The following is a 22,605-nucleotide window of genomic DNA, read 5'->3' on the forward strand; positions in this document are numbered from 1 at the left end:
AGAACATCAATGTCTGTGCTGTGACTGAAACCTGGTTCAAGGCTCCTGAGAGCACCCCAGCACTATCAGGTTATACCTCATATCATGCGTTCCGGCCCCAAAATCCGGACCGAACCACAAAAGGAGGGGGAGTATCCATATTCATAAAGGATACCCACACCTCCCGGTTAGTGGCAACGCACGAAGCATCGGAGACCATCCAGGTGCAATTAACCATAGGTAAAACTGCTCTACAGTTTGTAGCATGCTACAGACCACCCTCTCAAACTCAGGAAACCCACACAGCCTTTCTGAAGACACTGGAGAGTATGAATGTCTCTCCAAACACCATCATATTGGGTGACTTCAACTACCCAAACATAGACTGGGAACATTACTCAAGCCCCAACACCCTAGCCCAAAGGTTCCTGGAGTTCATAAACTCAAATGCTATGGAACAACTAGTCACCATTCCCACAAGAGGAGAAAATATACTAGACCTGATCATCACAAACATGGGGACAAAATGCTCCACACCGGAAGTATATCCCTCATTGGTGAGATCAGACCATAAATTAATCTCACTGAAGATCCACATCCCGCCCCCAAACCCAGCAAAAAAGACCACAGTGAAGAACTTCTCAAAAGCAAACTTTACACTTCTTAAGACTGGAGTGGTATCCTTCAAGGCCCCCGAGCCAGTGGAAACCGCACCCCACGCTGCTGAAACCCTTACAAATGCCTTCTACGAGCACCTCCAGGAATGTATGGATCAAGCAATCCTTAATAAAATCAAGACCCTTTCCACCAAAGGCAGGCGCCCGGTCTGGTGGACCCCAGCCATAAACAAACTCTACAACAAGAGGAGAAAGCTACTACATGACAGAGCAAAATCCCTAAAAGGGAAGGCATCTCTGATCACTACTAGCAAAAAACTACGATCACTCATAAAATCATCCAAGGCCAACTTTGAGAGAAAAATCGCTAATGACACAAAAGACAATCATAAGGCCTTCTTTAGCTGTGTTAGAAACCTGGGTGGAAACTCCCAGATATGCTCAGAATTAGTCCAAAATGATACAAAAATCACTGAACCCACAGACATTGCCAACATACTGGCAGACAGGTTCAGTGCAAATTTCTCCCCTCCCTCCCCCCCAAAAGGAGAAATATCTATCCCACCAGAGTCTAGCCTCCCAAACATCTCAGATGCCCAGGTGAGAGCTGCTCTCTCTAAAGCAAAAAACACAGCATCAATGGGACCGGACGGTGTCCCCGGCTGTGTGCTACACAAACTCAATGAACTAAACCCACACATAAGGTTGCTGTTTAATCTTAGCCTTACTACAGGATACGTACCCAAAGAATGGCGTACAGCAACTGTGGTCCCACTCTACAAAGGTGGTGCTTCTACGGACCCTGGAAATTACCGCCCCATAAGCTGGACGAGCATTGTCTGCAAAGCTTTGGAGAGGATCATAATGGAACTCATAAATAAAGACATTGGGGACCTACAGACACTGGATCCTACCCAATTTGGCTTTGTCAAGGGCAGATCCTGCCTCTTGAACTTGGTCGACTTTTTCGAAACAGTCACTAAGGCCATTGATGAGGGTAAGGCAGTTCACACAGCCTACCTTGACCTAGCAAAAGCATTCGACACAATACCCCACTCGGGCATCATAGAAAAGCTCACCAGCTTAGATGTAAACCCATATGTCACAAGATGGGTTGCAAACTGGCTCAAGGACAGAACCCACAGGGTTAGAGTTGCTGGTGCCATGTCAGACTCTAAGCTGGTCACGAGCGGTGTCCCACAGGGCTCAGTCCTGGGCCCCCTCTTGTTCGGCATTTATTTTTCTGAAGTGCAGGCAAACATAGGGGGATTGTGGCTGACAAAATTTGCAGATGACTGCAAACTGGGCACCATAATTGACACTCCATCAGACACAGACATCCTCCAGAAAGGTCTCATAGAAATGGATAACTGGTGCCAGAGCCATGGCCTTAAGCTAAATGCCAAAAATGTATAGTCATACCCTTTGGGAAAAACAAGGTAACCCTAATTACCACATAGGTGGTAATCCATTAAACACGGAAGAAGTTATCAGGGACCTGGGGACCCAAGTTGACAGTAACCTCTCTTTTGACACTCACATTGCCAAAGTGGTTAGGAAGACCTTCTACATTGCCCACCTGATCATGAAGGGATTCACATCCAGATCAGGAGAGGTCATTGTACCCTGTACTCTTCACTTATCAGACCAATGATTGAGTACAACGCCCCATTCGGAATGTACCTTACCCGACACCTGCAGCAGTTGGAAAGACCCCAAAAGTTCCTCACCAAAAGGATAAAGGGGCTCAAACATATGTCATACGCTGCCCGACTGAAGAAACTCCAGCTCTATTCAGTCGCATACCATCTGCTCAGAGGTGATCTGTGCCTGACATACAAGGCCATGTCCAACCCAGAATTAATGGACATGCTCCACCTCAAAAAATCCAAATCCACCAGAGCCACGAGAGCAAGAGACTTAAACCTCAACACGGATATAAATAGGACGTGCTGGAGGGACAGATTCATCACCCAGAGACTCCCTACACTATGGAACAGAATCCCAGTCCATGTGAGGCAGAGCCCCTCACTGACTCTGTTCAAGAGAAATCTTGACGAGTGGATGGGAGATCGTAGGTTTACCCCGGGAATCATCTCTGTGTCACTGCTGGACAGAGGCACAGCAAACTAATGGGTATAGTATTCTCATCCTAAGGGGTGGTGAAAGCCACACACACTCTGGCTAGGCTTATAAATGCCCTAGGGCAGATAGCCTAGTATGAACCTATGAACCTATGAACCTATGACATGAATGCATCTGGATATATGCTTATATTGCAAGAAAACACCAGTGATGATAATATTATATATAATTGTTTAATGAAATCTTGGAAAGTGAAAGGATGCCTGAGGAATGTAGAAAAAGTGTTTTGTTACCGATCTTTAAGAATAAGGGTGATGTGCAGAGCTGTAGTAACTACAGAGAGATAAAATTGATCAGTCACAGCATGAAGTTATGGGAAAGAGTAGTGGAAGCAAGGTTAAGAAGGGACGTGATGATTAGTGATCAGCAGTATGGTTTCATGCCAGGAAAGAGCACTACAGATGTGATCTTTGCTCTGAGAGTGTTGATGGAGAAGTACAGAGAATGTTGGAAGGAGTTGCATTGTGTTTTTGTAGACTTAGAGAAAGCATATGACAGGGTGCCTAGAGAGGAGTTGTGGTATTGTATGAGGAAGTCAGGAGTGTCAGAAAAGTATGTAAGAGTGGTACAGGATATGTACGAGGGTAGTGTGACAGCAGTGAGGTCTGCAGTGGGAGTGATGGATGTGTTTAAGGTGGAGGTGCGGTTACATTAAGGATCAGCTCTGAGCCCTTTCTTATTTGCAATGGTGATGGACAGGTTGACAGACGAGATCAGACAGGAGTCCCCGTGGACTATGATGTTTGCAGATGACATCGTGATCTGTAGTGAGAGTAGGGAACAGGTGGAGGAGACCCTGGAGAGATGGAGATATGCTCTAGAGAGAAGAGGAATGAAGGTCAGCAGGACTAAGACAGAATATATGTGTGTGAATGAGAGGGAGGATAGAGGAATGGTGAGGATGCAAGGAGTAGAGGTGGCGAAGGTGGATGAGTTTAAATACTTGTGGTCAATAGTTCAGAGTAACGGTGAGTGTGAAAGAGAGGTGAAGAAGAGAGTACAGGCAGGATGGAGTGGGTGGAGAAGAGTGTCAGGAGTGATTTGTGGCAGACGAGTACCTGTAAGAGTGAAAGGGAAGGTCTACAAGAGGGTAGAGAGACCAGCTATGTTATATGGGTTGGAGACAGTGGCATTGACAAAAAGGCAGGAGTTTGAGCTGAATGTGACAGAATTAAAGATGTTAAGATTTGCACTGGGTGTGACAAGGGCAGACAGGATAAGGAATAAGTATATTAGTGGGTCAGCCCAGGTTGGAAGGTTTGGAAGTCAAAGCCAGAGAGGCACGATTATGTTGGTTTGGACATGTGCTGAGGAGGGATGCTGAGTATATTGGGAAAATGATGCTAAGGATGAAGCTACCAGGTAACAGGAAAAGAGGAAGGCCTAAGATAAGGTTTATGGATGTGGTGAGAAAGGACATGCAGGTGGCTGGTGTGACAGAGCAAGATGCAGAGGACAGGAAGAAATGGAAACAGGTGATCTGCTGTGGCGACCCCTAATGGAAACAGCCGAAAGAAGATGATGATAATGATGATGATGCTTCAGGGAGATTCAAGTTATAAATTATACATTATTTCGCTTAAAATGAACACAATATTAATATATATTAATATTGATATCATATAGATCACTCAATTTTTGTTTCTTTGTAGGGCTTTTAATTTAAGAACTGGCACTATTGAGCTATGCTCATTTAATCCAGGCCAAGTATCAGCTTGTGTTTTTATTTGCCATTTCAATTCTTTAAGTTCTAAAAACAAGCCCCAAGGTCTCTTATCATCCAACTCTACATGGTCAATGGCCATGAAGGAAAAATGGTGATCATTATACTCACTTATATGTTTTGCAAATGCATTATTTAATTTATTTCTCTTTATAGCATATTCATGCTCATATATTCTTTGAGATAACTGTCTTTCTGTTTTCCCAATGTAGAACATTGAGCATGAGTTGCATGTCATTAAGTATACAACAGCCTTTGATTTGCAGTTATATTTGCTGAACAAGTAAAACTTATTCTCCCTTAAATAAAAAGATTCACCCACTTTTATTTTATGGCACCAATGACATGTGCTACATTTTTCCATACCTATCCTACTATAACTGGAAGGATAATTACTGCTCTTTAGACTATCTTTCAAACTTTTACCCTTCCTGTAGGGCCCTGAACCACACATTTCCACAGATAAATATATAGTCATATGATGAACAACTGATGCAATGATATAAAATAGGTTGACTTGTACAACTGTGTTAACAGATCCATTGTGTCACATGTTCATACCCAATGTTATATTTGGAGGTGGTGTCACAAAGTGTGTTGTAGAACATGGAAATAAACGGACCTTGACCCAATACACTGAATAAAAAATTAATAAATCCACGGTACTTAAAGCACACACTTTGTTACATAAAATCCAATACTCCGTAAGCGCTTTCATTTAAGCTATGTTAAACTTCCTCAGACAATTCAAGATCTATACATCACTTCCTTTTATACATATACTAATTAGTTAATTGTTGCTTGTTACTTAATCCTGCTCACTACTGCTGTATCTAAAATAATTAATTAAAAATATTTCTAACAATTATAACAAATCTTTTAAAAAAAAACCTAAATATGTATCTTCTTACAAGCATAATAAAACCGTATAGCATATGTATTATAATGCAAAGTAATACAGAACTTTATATATATATATATATATATATATATATATATATATATATATATATATATATATATATAAATCATGTGCTCATGAACTGAATAAAATATATATAAATATGTATAAATATGATTAAAAATACTTTCAAATTCATATAATAAATCAGATGGATAATAAATACTATGTACATATATTTAATATAAAATTATAAAATGTATGATATATAAATAAATCAATTATCTGACATGAATGCATCTGGATATATGCTTATATTGCAAAAAACACCAATGATGATAATATTATATATAGTTAATGTATATATATGCTTCAGGGAGATTCAAGTTATAAATTATACATTATTTCGCTTAAAATGAACACAATATTAATATATATTAATATTGATATCATATAGATCACTCAATTTTGTTTCTTTGTAGGGCTTTTAATTTAAGAACTGGCACTATTGAGCTATGCTCATTTAATCCAGGCCAAATATCAGCTTGTGTTTTTATTTGCCATTTCAATTCTTTAAGTTCTAAAAACAAGCCCCAAGGTCTCTTATCATCCAACTCTACATGGTCAATGGCCATGAAGGAAAAACGGTGATCATTATACTCACTTATATGTTTTGCAAATGCATTATTTAATTTATTTCTCTTTATAGCAGATTCATGCTCATATATTCTTTGAGATAATTGTCTTTCTGTTTTCCCAATGTAGAACATTGAGCATGAGTTGCATGTCATTAAGTATACAACAGCCTTTGATTTGCAGTTATATTTGCTGAACAAGTAAAACTTATTCTCCCTTAAATAAAAAAATTCACCCACTTTTATTTTATGGCACCAATGACATGTGCTACATTTTCCCATACCTATCCTGCTATAACTGGAAGGATAATTACTGTTCTTTAGACTATCTTTCAAACTTTTACCCTTCCTGTAGACTATCTTAGGTCTCTCGCTGATATGATTCTCTCTCACTGATATGATTCTTACAGTGAGGATCTTCTAATAAGATAGTCCAATTATTGATTATTATATCTCTAATCATGTTATGGTCTTTTGAAAAAGTGAGTACTAAAGCTTTAGAAAAATCATTGTGTCTTATTAATTCTCTCATTCCATCATTGTTTAAACTCTCATTACTCATATTATGTAAATCACTAAGATTTTGCACTGTTTTATGTTTATATAAAATGGGTTTGAAATGTCCATTTGTTCTCTTGGTGGTAACTTCTTGTATTAACCCATCAACCAAGATTTCTGGATAATCTCTATTGAGAAACATGTTACATAAGAAAATATATTCATCTATAAATTGATCAAAATTCATAACCATCTGGGCTGCTCTTACAAGCTGACCTTTAACAACAGACTTTTTTTGATGCTCCGGATGGCAACTGCTATAATGCAAAAAACAATTTGAATAAGATTCCTTACGATGAATAACTGTTATATAGGCTTGATTGATATTATCTTTCATAAGGTACACATCCAAGTAATTCATGTATTCCATACCGATTTCCCATGTAAATTTTAAGAAATCTGTAGTAGTATTTAAATATATTAAAAATTCATTCAACATATCTGATGTACCTTTCCAGATGATACTAATGTCATCCTGGAATCTATGATATGCTTTTATGAATGTATGATATTTACTACTGAATACAAAATTTCTCTCCCAGAAGGCCATAACTAAATTAACGTACGCTCCCCCACAGGGTGACCCCATAGCGATGCCTTTTTTCTGTAAAAAATATTTATTATTAAACGTTATAATATTATTATTTTACACTATTTCTAAAAGTTCCATTATTAAATTAGTTAAATCATGCATTGTATGATGGAAAATAAGCATCTCATTAACCCATTCTAACCCTGTGGTTTGTGGAATGATGGTATATAAATCACATCTATGGTGAGTAAGATGTCATGTTTATCAAACTCAACTTCATTCATGTGCCCTAAAAAAATCTAGGAATCTTTACAAATTTGGGTTTCTTTCCCAAGGATCTTCTTTACTTCGTAGTCTATGTATTTTGCACATGTTGAAGTTATTGAGTCTCTACCGTCCACTAATGGGCGCATGGGGGGTACCCTATGCTTTTATGTATTTTGGGGGTACCAAAAAAAACAGAATTCTGGGAGTAGTGATATTCAAATAATTGTACAACTCTATATCTATCCGTCTTTCTAAAAAATATATCATTAATTTGTCCATAAATCTTTCTATAAGCAGTATTCAATTCATTCAATGAGATTTCTGTATATGTATCTGAATCTAAAATCTTATATAACTTATTATTATACATTTCTTGGTTCATAATAATAGCTCCACCACTTTTATCCAGGTTCATAATTCTTACTTTATCATTAATTAATGTCTTCAGAATCTTTTGATCATTATTGTCTAGATTCTGAATGTGTTTCCCTTTTATATTCAATGTGCGTAAACGTTTTAATTCATGTTCACACATTTTTTCATATATACTTAATTTGGCATGTGGGGGGATTATATATACTACTAATATTGAACTTATTTCTAACATTGTAGAAGCTATCATGAAATATTAAGCTAAAATTGATTTTCCTTAAAAACATTTTTATGTCTAGCATTGTACTTGCAAAATCAAAAGTCTTAGTTGGAACAAAGGCTGTTCCTTTAGATAATAAATCTGCTACTTTTTTGTCAACATACACTTTAGAGAAATTATATGCTTTAAAGTCCCCCCCTGGTATTCACAACAACATGTTCTTTATCCCAGCATAATATATTATCAGTTTGCTGCAATTCATGCCTATTCCATAACTCATCAGTGAATATTGGGCCATCATTTAAGTCCTCCATTGCTTGTTTTTTGACTTGGCCCCTTGAAACCTCACAGCTTGATTAGAAAAATGCTGGTTTGTTTCTCTTGGCATATTATATTCATTATTGCCACTGTCCATGTTGTTGCTATCCTATCTTCTTTGGCCACTAGGTGGCTTGGGGTATGCGATGCCATTAGCATACTGTTTTAAATCTCTTTGAAGTTTCTGCATTTTGCCAGTTTTTAATTTAAGAATGTGTTGGTCAATGCTATTGTAGATTTGTAACATTTCATATTTGATGTTATCATAAGAAATATCCTCTCTTATATATCTGTCTAGTACATTAATTTAGTTCATGAGCACATCTATGTCAATTTGATTATATTTAATCATGATAGTTAAAAGTTCTTTCCCACTTTTTTCAAATAGTTGCATCAATTCCATATGTAATGGTGAATTATTAGCTAAACCAGTAGGGTACCGCCAAAAATCGCAGACCCTTCGGAATAATGTTTTGTTTTATGCATTCTTTCAAATACACATTTTCTAGTTGTATTTTTTTACATTTAATTAACTTATTGTCAAATTCATTAGGTTTATAATCCATGGAGTTAGTACCTTGAGCTTGACCTCCGGAAAATGGGAACGCTGTCTCTAACCATTAGTTTAGGGCAGGTACTTCTCTCCTAAAACCATTATTATTTCCTTGATTCAATCCCATATTGTTTATGCATGCCCCTTGTTGCCCTTGGACATCCAGTTGAGCACGCTGGTCGGATCCAAAACTGATATTTTGAACAGGGGGGTTCTGGTTCCCTAGGCAAAGAGGTGTGTCATTAAAGTCAAAAGTAATGTTTTCTCTAGCCGTATTAGCACCAACATTACCAATATTGAGAGTTGGAGCATTAATTCGTTCATACAGCCCATCAACTCGTTGTAAGAGCTGCATGATAAGCGCCGTTAATTTTCCAATCGACCCTTCGGTCCTTCCATTTTCCTCATTCAGTGATGTGGGTACATCAGGTTCGCTTCTCAAAGACATACTGTTGCAAACAAATAAGAAAAGCAAACTGTAGAACACAGAAATAAAAGGACCTTAACCCGATACACTGAATAAAAAATAATAAATCCACGGTACTTAAAGCACACACTTTATTATATAAAATCCAATACTCCGTAAGCACTTTCATTTAAGCTATGTTAAACTTCCTCAGACAATTCAAGATATATACATCACTTCCTTTTATACATATACTAATTACTTGTTACTTGTTACTTAATCCTGCTCACTAGTGCCGTACCTAAAATAATTAATTAAAAATATTTCTAACAATTATAACAAATCTTTTAAAAAAATCCTAAATATGTATCTTCTTACAAACATAATAAAACCATATAGCATATGTATTATAATGCAAAGTAATACAGAACTTATATATATATATATATATATATATATATATATATATATATATATATATATATATATATATAAATCATGTGCTCATTAACTAAATAAAATATATATAAATATGTATAAATATGGTTAAAAATACTTTCAAATTCATATAATAAATCAGATGGATAATAAATACTATGCACATATATTTAATATAAAATTATAAAATGTATATACATAAAATTAATTATCTGACATGAATGCATCTGGATATATGCTTATATTGCAAGAAAACACCAATGATGATAATATTATATATAATTAATGTATATATATATGCTTCAGGGAGATTCAAGTTATAAATTTAACATTATTTCACTTAAAATGAACACAATATTAATATATATTAATATTGATATCGTATAGATCACTCAGTTTTGTTTCTTTGTAGGGCTTTTTTCCTTTTTTCCTTCATGGCCATTGACCATGTAAAGGTGGATGATAAGAGACCTTGGGGCTTGTTTTTAGAACTTAAAGAATTGAAATGGCAAATAAAAACACAAGCTGATGCTTGGCCTGGATTAAATGAGCTTAGCTCAATAGTGCCAGTTCTTAAATTAAAAGCCATACAAAGAAACAAAAATTGAGTGATCTATATGATATCAATATTAATATATATTAATATTGTGTTCATTTTAAGCAAAATAATGTATAATTTATAACTTGAATCTCCCTGAAGCATATATATATATATATATATATATATATATATATATATATATATATATATATATATATATATACATTAATTATATATAATATTATCATCATTGGTGTTTTCTTGCAATATAAGCATATATCCAGATGCATTCATGTCAGATAATTAATTTATTTATATATATGCATTTTATAATTTTATATTAAATATATGTACATAGTATTTATTATCCATCTGATTTATTATATGAATTTGAATGTATTTTTAACCATATTTATACATATTTATATATATTTTATTTAGTTCATGAGCACATGATTTATATATATATATATATATATATATATATATATATATATATATATATATATATATATAAAGTTCTGTATTACTTTGCATTATAATACATATGCTATACGGTTTTATTATGCTTGTAAGAAGATACATAGTTAGGTTTTTTTTAAAAAGATTTGTTATAATTGTTAGAAATATTTTAATTAATTATTTTAGATACAGCAGTAGTGAGCAGGATTAAGTAACAAGCAACAATTAAGTAATTAGTATATGTATAAAAAGAAGTGATGTATAGATCTTGAATTGTCTGAGGAAGTTTAACATAGCTTAAACGAAAGCGCTTACGGAGTATTGGATTTTATGTAATAAAGTGTGTGCTTTAAGTACCGTGGATTTATTATTTTTTTATTCAGTGTATTGGGTCAAGGTCCATTTTTTTCCATGTTCTACAACACACTTTGTGACACCACCTCCAAATATAACATTGGGTATGAACATGTGACACAATGGATCTGTTAACACAGTTGTACAAGTCAACCTATTTTATATCATTGCATCAGTTGTTCATCATATGACTATATATTTATCTGTGGAAATGTGTGGTTCAGGGCCCTGACACCATATATGGGCACATTACAAATGAGGTTGATGCAGTAAATGCAGAATATTTAATGACACTAATGCTGACAGTCCCTGTGGAACACCTGAATAATCCTTGTGAATAGCAACTCAATTGTGCATACAATGAATTCCCCAAGGTTGCAAGTGAATTTGAACATGTCATTTGTTTGCCTATATAACAGCATTATAACATGTGGCTAAACCCAGGTGTATGTATATGCACACCTGCTCCATACTGCAGCTGTCACTGTGATGGCTGAATGAGAACTGGGTAGAATGTTGATATACTCCAATAAAAGAGCACATGCTTTAGTAAGGCAACAATATGCATAGTATCATCTCAATTCAAAAGACCTTAGGAGGCTTATTACTACAGCTGTTATGGAAGGAACTTGTAACCAAATGGCAGCAGCAGACATCAATCAGTACATTAGCTCAAAACACAGACTGGAAAGCACTGTTGTATGGCTATACACACCTCAAGACAGCACATGTGGATAATAACAACATTGATACACGCAATATTCAGAGGGTCACAAGATTTTACTAGGCTAACCATCAAGAGCACATAAAATCCTAACCATTGTTATACCAGTTAAACAAAAATTGCTATATATATGTGATGGAAGATGTTAGGTGTATGTGCATATGTGTGTATGTGTTTGATTTTATTACAGATTGCCTCTGTCCATATGTGACATGTGCATTACCCCATACCAGAGTTAGCAATCACACAACCAGTGGTCTGGAAATTGCTTACACAGGGTAATGTAGGAGCTCGGCCTCACAATCTGTGTATACATCTTTGAGATGATGATATCCTGAGTGTTCTGCAGCAAGAATGTTATCTGTACAGAGGGAAATGGGACATTGGATTCACAGGGAAATATAAAATGTTATCCTGAGTGTGACTCAAATGAAAAGCAATTTAAAGCATCATCCAATGACCATAATACACCACCAACCACACTCACAAGTTGATTGAGGTCAGATTCATAGGTTCATAGGTAGGTACTAGGCTATCTGCCCGAAGGCATTTATAAGCCTAGCTGAAATGTGTTGGCATTCACCACCCCCTTTGATTAGTTCCCTGTGCCTCTCTCCAGCAGAGCCATTGAAGTGATCCCTGGGGTAAACTTTCTGTTTCCCATCCACTCATCAAGGTTTCTCTTGAAGAGGGTTAGCGAGGAGCTCTGCCTAATGTAGATTGGAATCTTGTTCCAGAGCATAGGAAGTCTCTGGGACAGGAATCTATCTCTCCAGCACGTCCTATTTATTGTTGTGGTGAGGTTTAGATCCCTGGAGCATGTGGCTCGAGGGGATATGGTTTTCTTTAGGTGGAGAATGTCCATCAATTCTGGGTTGGACATGGCCTTGTATGCCAGGCAGAGATCACCTTTGAGTAGGCGGTATGCAACCGAGTACAGCTGGAGTTTCTTCAACTGAGCTGCATAGGGCATCTGCTTGAAGCCAGTGATCCTCTTGGTGAGGTACTTCTGTGGTCCTTCCTCTTGTTGCAGGTGTCTTGTAAGGTACATCCCAAATGGAGCATTGTACTCTATGATGGGTCTGATGAGTAATGTGTAGAGGGGCCCAATGACATCTTTCAATCTGGATGCAAACCCTTTTGTGATTAGGTGGGCCACATAGAAGGATTTTCTAACCACTTTGGCAATGTGATTATCAAAGGATTCCCAGATCCCTTATTACATCTTCCGTATTTAGCGGACTACCACCTATGTGGTAGTTTGTGGGTACTTTGTTTTTTCCAAAGGGGATGACTATGCACTTTTTGGCATTTAGCTTGAGGCCATGGTTTTGACACCAGGTATCTGTCTCAATGATACTCTTTTGGAAGATGTCTGTGTCAGCCAGAGAGTCAATTATAGCCCCTAGTTTGCTGTTGTCTGCGAACTTGGTCAGCCATAGTCCTCCTGTGCTTGCCTCTACCTATGAGAAGTATATGCCGAACAGGAGGAGTCCTAGGACTGAGCCCTGGGGAACACCACGTGTAACCGGTTTAGAGTCAGAGCTAGTTCCCGCAACTCTTACCATGTGGCTTCTGTCCATGAGCCAGTCGGCAACCCATCTCATGATGTAGGGGTTTATGTTCAGGCTGGTGAGCTTGTCTATAACACCTGTGTAGGTATGTAAGATGGATTACCTACAACATAAACTAGCACAACCACAGATGTCTGACTTTAACAGTGTCATTGTCTGTTGAGAACATTTTTTTGAGTGTGTGACATCCCGATGTAAAGCTTTTTCCCAACTTATAGTTGGATGAAAACACACACTCAAGTTGACTGCTGTGAGATTACCTCTCAAGCAAGCTAGAAAACATATGTTTTAATGGTAGCACCAACACAGATGTCTGAGTTAAATACTGTCTGAGTGCAGTCTATAGAGGATGACATTATCGGTGTATGCCGAGAGAATGATGTTGAAGGATTGTGTGATATACATGTGGATTCACATCCCAATGTGAAATTGTCTCCAGACTGATAGTTGAATGATCACATACATATTCAAGTTGAGTGCTGTGAAATTAGCACACTAACCTAACTAGGTTAAACAAGCTCGAAAACACAGTACTTAATGCTTGCACAACAGCACAAGTCTGAATTTAACAGTATCAGACTACACTTTATAGGGGATGACATCATCAGTGTATGCTGAGAAGATGATGTTGGAGGATTGTGTGATATACATGTGGACTCACATACCAATGTAAAATTGTCTCCAGACTTAGAGCTGAATGATCACACACACATTCCAGGTGATTGTTGTGAGATTAGAACCCCTACCTCTCTAGTTAGGTAAACTACAGAACACAGTGCTTAATGGTATTGCCACAGCACAAGTCTGACTTTAATGCTATCAGAGTGTACTTTATAGGGGATGACATCATCAGTGTCTGCTGAGAAGATGATGTGTTGAGGGCTGTATGAAACTGCTGTGGAGTCATGTATCAGTATAAAAGTATTTTCTGAATGATGCTTGGGAGAAGGCAGCAGGACCTGGAGTCAAGCTCTTCTAAACACAGACACACACACACACACACACACACACACACACACACACACACACACACACACACACACACACAAACATTGACTCTTATGAGATTTGATCCTAAGTACACAAGTTAGAGAGCAGAGTACTTAACACTAGAACCACAGAATAATTCTGACATTAACAGTTATATACCAGCGTAAAAGCACTTTCTGATTGATGCTTGGGAGAGGACAGTAAGTCCTGGAGTCAAACTCTACTGACTCAACACGCACACACACACACACACACACACACACACACACACACACACACACACACACACACACACACACACACACTCAGACATACAGACACAAGTTGACTGTTGTGTGATTCGATCCCCTACCTATTTCATTGCAGAAGCTGAAGAACACAATACTTAACACTCACACCATTGCAGCCATCTGATTTTATTACCGTTGCAGTGCTCTTTATAGAGGATGACACCTAATATACACTAAATCTTCAAAAAATGACCACAGCAGCAACCATTTACCTTAGAAGGCTACAAACCAATTCGATTAGATAAAAGAAATAGAGGTAAGGCTCCAGGTCTCTTCCAAACAGTTTTTTATTGGCAAGTTACACAAGCGCTTTCACCAACTGGCTTCTTCAGGTGTACCCAACAGATAAAACACACCTTCATTTATACTAGTCAGTTCTTAATTACTTATGGAATTCTTAAAGATGTATATACCATATACAACAATCCTTAAGAATACATAACTATAAAACACATGTTTAAACATTCATATAAAAACAATTATATTACTTATACATAAATCTAGATACATTAAAACTAGATACATTAAAACCTGCACATTATATATATAAAAAATGCATAAATTTAAGAACACCATATAATAATATACTACCTATGTAATGCTCTAGTTTTTCGGAATGGTTTTAGTGGCACATGGTCATTCAGGCCATGGCCATAGTCTGCTCTTAATTTAACTATCCACTTTATTTCCAAGTTTTCTGTTCTTACCCTAGCATCACCACCCCTCATGTTATCAAAGCATTTATCTATCACCCTGAAGACAAAATAATGTTGTATACTAGTCTCTTTAATATGCTTAGCTAAAGCATTAAATAAACTTCCCATTTTAATATGATATACATGCTCTCTAATTCTGTCTCGTAACAGTCTATCTGTTTTCCACACATAGAATTTATTACAGATTTTGCAAGTAGCTAAACAAAGCACGTGTAGGGAATCGCACCTAGCACTAACCTTAAACTTATGTAGAACCCCTGAATCTGGGTGCAAAAAGTCCGTATCCACATTTATATGTTGGAATGGGAAAATAATTTCTTAGAGAAGGGTGTATTTGGCAATGGCATTTATTTTATCACATATTTGTAGATGACCTTTTTATGTTATGGGGAGGCTCTATAGAGAAATTGGAAAGGTTTGCCAATTATATTAATACATCAACAAGTTTTCTTAAATTTACTCTGAATTACTCTGATAAAGAAATAAGTTTCTTGGATGTGCTTATTATTCAGGAAATAAGTGGTGAATTAAACATTTGAATGTTTAGGAAGGAATGTCATGTCATGCTTCCAGGCTTAATGCCATGGAAAATGATTTTATAACACAATTAGATAGAATAGAGACAGATTTATTAGATAGGGGCTATGAACAGAGACTGATTGATTCAAGTATCAATACAGTAAAGAATATGAGACACACTAGAGCCAAACCATATTTTTCTAAACCTATAGAAGGCAGTACAAAAAGCCAAATTATTAATGCACAACCACTAAAGTTATGTTTTGGTTACTCCAGAAATATGGAAAGTTATACAAACATCATTAACAAACACTGGAGTATTTTAACTTCAGATAGACAAGTAAGTAAATTGGTAGGTGCATTTCCAGAATTTACCTTTAAGAATAAGAAGTCCTTAAAAAGGCAACTGTGTAGTCCTAGAGATTTTAATATACAGAATAGTAAAGTAGTAACCAAACCTTGCACTAAATGTCAATATTGTAAATATATAAATGTGGATACGGATTTTTTTCATCCAGATTCAGGGGTTCTACATAAGTTTAAGGTTAGTGCTAGGTGCGATTCCCTACGCGTGCTTTATTTAGCTACTTGCAAAATCTATAATAAATTCTATGTGGGGAAAAAAGATAGACTGTTATGAGACAGAATTAGAGAGCATGTATATCATATTAAAAAGGGAAGTTTATTTAATGCTTTAGCTAAGCATATTAAAGAGACTAGTATACAACATTATTTTGTCGTCAGGGTGATAGATAAATGCTTTAATAACATGAGGGGTGGTGATGTTAGGGTAAGAACGGAAAACTTGGAAATAAAGTGGATAGTTAAATTAAGAGCAGACTATGGCCATGGCCTGAATGACCATGTGCCACTAAAACCATTCCTAAAAACTAGAGCATTACATAGGTAGTATATTATTATATGGTGTTCTTAAATTTATGCAATTTATGCATTTTTTATATATATAATGTGTAAGTTTTAATGTATCTAGATTTATATATAAGTAGTAGAATTGTTTTTATATGAATGGTTAAACATGTGTTTTATAGTTATGTATTCTTAAGAATTGTTGTATATGGTATATACATCTTTAAGAATTCCACAAATAATTAAGAACTGACTAGTATAAATGGAGACATGTTTTATCTGTTGGATACATCTGAAGAAGCCAGTTGGTGAAAGCGCTTGTGTAACTTGTCTATAAAAAACTGTTTGGAAGAGACCTGGAGCCTTACCTCTATTTCTTTTGCCTAATATACACTGTTATGAGACTTAAACAGTATTAAAAGTAATTTGTACAAGGTGGGAATCAAACCTATGTAAAAGAGAATGCATACATTTCCACATGAGTGACTATTCCTCATTCCTGCAAAAGAAGTGTTTGCCAATCATGGTCAGCACAGATATACAGTTTAAAGATGGACTGGTGCTAGACTTCAGTTAAGCCTTTATGTGTGTGACATTACAAGGTCCCAGCTTATGCATTCTCATCTGTAATGCAGGAGTAATGTCTGACAATATACTAGAAATGCATAGATTTGCATTACTTTATTAATAGATTTGTGATTTGTGGTACATACCTAACAATACATTATGTTTTACAGATATACTTGAGTTATGGGAGGTGTGCAGATTATTGTCAGTAAACTACTGTATCCATCAGAAATATGCAACTGCATTTTTATTACATAATCATCATTGTAATGTTAAACTAGTTACACGCATAATATATATGATACCTAAAATAGTGGGCAGGATTCACGAAGGCTTGCACGGAGTCTAAGAGTCGTGTAAGACTCCATGCAGCCTTTGCAATCCAGGAACAGCCCAAAGACCGTGTAAGAGACAAGCTAAAACGTCTCTTACACGAAGTGGGCGTGGATAAGCTAATCACCTCACTTGCAGCCGAATAGCATGCAAATGAGGATGATTAGCGATCCAGGAAGCCCAGAACAGCCCGTGTAAGAGCTGTTTTAGCTGCAGAAATGTACTCAGTTGACAACTGAGTACGTTTCTGCAAAAACTGCAATGGAGCCATGTCAGCTCCAAATAAAGGGTGCATATGTGTCAGGCAGCATGCCAATGGCCAAATATGTGGCCATTGGCAAGGTAACCTGATGCAAATATATGAAAATTATAATTTTTTTTTTCGGCGATCGCCGATGTTTAAACCCAGCGCAGCCCCGCGCAAACAGGCTGCACTGTATAAAACATAAAAACGAAGGTTTTTAAACCCACAAATGTGGGTTTTATGCAATACACGGAATGTCAATGCAGGGACCAGCAGACCAAAACCAACATGGCCACCGTGTAGTGGTTGCTAAGGGGGGAAGCTGAGTCTAAGAGATGTAACTAAGCATTAGTAGGCAATCTGATGCAAATGAGTGTTAGGATACTGAATTCTGCTGTCACATAGCAAATGAGCACAGTCTGAGTAGTGTAAGAGTTACAGAAGGGGAGGAACAGAGTAGGAGATAGGTGACATCACAGGGGGGAATGGTAGAAAGAAATGCAGTTCATTGGAGGTCAGAGTTACATGACAGATGTCAGACAGATATCATGGAAAGAGGTGTGCTACTAGATAAGCATGAGAAAGTCAAGAAATGGAAGGTGTACACTGTTGCCTACACCAAAGTTTCTTGCTGGGCGTGCATGCGCACGTGTGCACACCATGAAGCGTGAGTAAGACATTGTGTGCACGTGTAAGGCAGACTGAGCATGTGGGAGCGTGTTGGGAGGTGTTTAACACTGTTTGCATGGGTGTGCATGTGTTTTAATCTGAATAAGCAGATTCTGAACCGTGTAAGCATATGTGCACGCGTGTAAGCCACTGTGAGCGTGTTTCTGCTGTTTGCACATGGCTCCCCCCTGAGGAAACAGAGAGGAAAAAGGAAGCAACAGATTTGGTAGGAAATCTAGCAGGGAATACTGCTGGAGCTAGCAGGTGAAAACAATTAGAAGCAGGCAATTACACAGGCAGAATAGTAGCCCAGCCCAGCACTTAAAACTCTGCAAACAGCAGTGCAGGATGTTTCTCTCAAGAGACACTGCAAGACACGAGTAAGTTATTAGAAGTGAAAACTGAAAAAGCTGAACTCAGAGCAGAAATGTTAGGGGCTGCCATAGCTGTCATAATGAGACATAGGCGACTTGCTGAGGGTGGTGACAATGCAGATGGTGCCAGACAACCCACAGTGAGGAGACGGAGAAGAGTGTACAGGCCCAGGGTCACCTACCACGGGTTACATGAGCTGGAGATAGTAGAGTGCTATAGAGTGGACAGAGACCTCCTGCAGCAAATAGTGGAGCTGTGCAGGCCATGCCTCACACACAGAACCAACAGAGGGGAGCCCATCCCAGTGGAAACCAAGGTATGTGTTGGCCTAAGAATACTAGCAACAGGTACCTTCCAGAGACCAACTGGTGATATGATGGGGATATCACAGGCATCAGCCTCCAGGGTACTGCACCAGTTCCTGGATGCCATGTCAGCACATGTCGGTGATCATGTATATTTCCCCAATGCCCGTGAGGTATTGGCCAACAATATGCATCTCTTCCAGCAAATAGCGGAATACCCTGAGGTAGTGGGTGCAATAGACTGCACACACATACGCATCAAAGCACCAGCCGGAGAGTGGGGTAGGGCATACATCAACCGCAAGGGCTTCCCCTCCATCAACTGCCAGGTCGTGTGTGATGCCCAGGGCATAATAATGAATGTGTGTGCTGGCTGTCCTGGGAGCTACCACGATTCCCACATATGGCATTTGACACAGCTGTACCAGACATTTGCCAATGGGGACATCCCGCATGGACACCTAGTGGGGGATGCAGGTTATGCACTGGAGCCGTGGCTGATGACACCCATCAGAAACGCACACACACCTGAACAGGAATGCCATAATGAGGCACACGCACAAACACGTAATGTAATAGAGCGTGTGTTTGGGCTGCTCAAGTCACGGTTCCGGTGTCTGGACACATCTGGTGGAGCCTTGCAGTACACACCAACTACATGTACCCAAATTGTCATGGTATGTGCTATGCTATATAATATGATCTTGCGAAAACAGCTGCAGCAGGACCAGCATAGGACCGGGCCAAACAGCCCCCCACCATTGTCAAGGCCATCACAGGCAGAGCGTGACTCGGAGGAGGAACAACCTGAGCCTGCCCCAGTAGGCAGAAGGAGGTGTGCCCAGTATGCCCTGGCCTTGGCAAAGAGGCAACGCATAGCACATACACTGGCTCAGTAGGAACCCTGGGAATGATACCCCCTCTGACTCACTCAGATAATAACAGGGATGCCTAAAATGACATGACCTGCTCACAAACATGTACAGGGAGTGTAATATGTGCATCCGACAGAGGCAGCCCTGCAGCACCACCTGAGGCATGAATGCCATGTGTTAAGTAATGTAACACCATGTACTATATGCACACCTGAGGACCCTGACTAACATACTACCCTCACAAAGCATCATGCCACAATATGACAATGCGATGATCAAGTGCAATAATTGACTGAAGTATCGCAGTTAGTCAAAGGGGATCCAATGTGTGCCAGCCTGGGATGACATGCTGAGCATGACATGATGCTCCACCTGCTAGGACTGGCGTGCACATATCAGTGCAGGCCATATGGATACTGGCAATGACTGCTGTTACCCACAATGTGCCCTGAATAGGTAAGGCTCAAAACACAAACCTACCTCCATAGGTATCAGAAGGGATAAGAATAAGATAAGGGATAAGTCGAAACAGCAAGATGCATGCAGTCTAAACTCACCCAGTATGAAGAACGTTGATATCTGTGGTGTAACAGAAAACTGAGTCAAGGCTCACAACAGCTCCCTAACACTACCAGGTTACACCTCATACTGTGCTGTACAGCCTCAAAACATGGAACAAGCTACAAAATGAGGGTGACTAGCAAGAATTGTCAAGGATAACCACACCCCCATGTTGGTACCACAACAAGAAGCAGCATGGACTAGCCATGGTCAAGTAACAGTGGCTAAAACTGCCCCTCCCCCCCCAGTTTATAGCCTGCTACAGACTACTGTCCCAACATCCAGGAACTGCACCTGGCCTATGCTGGAATACATGAATATATCAAGTCCTCCAAACATTCTATTGGGTGACTGAAAATACCCAGACACAGACTGGGAGCATTATACTAGCTCCAAAACTGTAGGACAAAAGTTCATAGAATCCATAAACCAAAATGCCCAGGAACAACGTACCACTCCCACAAGAGGGGTAAGCATACTGGATGTGATAATCAGCAACATAGACGAGAAGTGTATTGCTCACTGGTAAAACCAGACCATAGAGTAATCACACTGGATATACAAATCCTGACCACAGTCTCTGGCCAGAAAACCACAGTGGAAAACATGTGTAAAGCAATATTTGCACTCCTCCAAACTGATGTGGAATCCATGAAAGGTCCTGTGCAGGTGCAAAATATGGGCCACACCTCAGAACCTGTAATACAGCCATTCCATGAACACTGCCAGGAATGCTTGGATTATGCAATCCTAAATTAAAACAAGACAGAATGCCATACATGCAGGCATCTGGCATGGTGGACACCAGCCATAACCAAACCATGCAAGAGAATGAGGAAGCTATTACATGATAAACAATGAAGTAATCACTGATCAGTAGTATGGCAATAAAATATGTCCACACATACAATCCACTAAGGCCAGCCACAACAAGTTGAATCTGTGAAGCCTGAGGCAATGTTACACCTGCCCCATGTACACAGACAACCACCAACTCCACCCAAGAAATACAAATATACGTGAGAGATGCAACCATCTATCCAAACTGGAGGCTGAGCTCCCTCAACTCAGTACACCCAAAACTAGTCAGGAGGAGAAGGTAACCACACACACCACAAACACAGTCCCACATAGACCTATCACAACTGCAAACCAAAGACATAAACACAGAAAAACATTCCCGGAGGCACAACTTACAAACACAGCACACCAACAGAGGCCTCTAAAGCAGACACCCAATCAAACAACCTCCAAACATAGCACATGCAACACATAGTACACAAAGCTGGTGTGCCAAACAGTCACAGGCCAGAAGGAGAAACAACATGCCTGATACAGCTGTAATAGGTGACTCCATAGTCAGACACACTGCTGTCCCGCACACCAGACTGAACAAGGGAAAGGGTACAGTAAGCTGCCTGTAGGCTGCCACAATACGCCACATAACAGAAGTATGCAGGTCACTCCAAAGCAAGTAGAAATATGATGCAGTCATAGTCCATGCTGGTGTGAATGACCTGAGATGTACCTCCCTAGACTACATGAAAAGAGACATAGATGAGCTCTCTGATTATGTAGTCCAGGCCGGTATGACACTCACCATTTGCAGCATCCTATCCTTACCAAGAATAATGCCACAGTACAAACATGGAATGATCAGTCATAGCAAGTGGCACACTTACTGGTGTCATTCCAAGGGGATCCAATGTCTGTCTGCTTGGGATGTCATGCTTGACAAGCCACGCAGCTGTTCCTGGGATGGCTTGCACCTGTTACCCCTGGGTGTCTGGATATTGGATAAGGCCTTTGCAACCTCCATAGAACCTTTTGTAGGCAAGGCTGAAAAGACTAACCCACCACCCTAGAAAACATAAGTGTAAAGAAACATAAGGGTAATGCTGACCAATGCCAGATGTGTAAACCCCAATATGCATGCTCCCAAGGCCATCCCCAGTATGGAGAACATAGATGTCTG

This window comes from Protopterus annectens, chromosome 8.part0 (genome assembly GCF_019279795.1).
Source record: "Protopterus annectens isolate FY-2018-M chromosome 8.part0, PAN1.0, whole genome shotgun sequence".
Classification (NCBI taxonomy): domain Eukaryota; kingdom Metazoa; phylum Chordata; order Ceratodontiformes; family Protopteridae; genus Protopterus; species Protopterus annectens.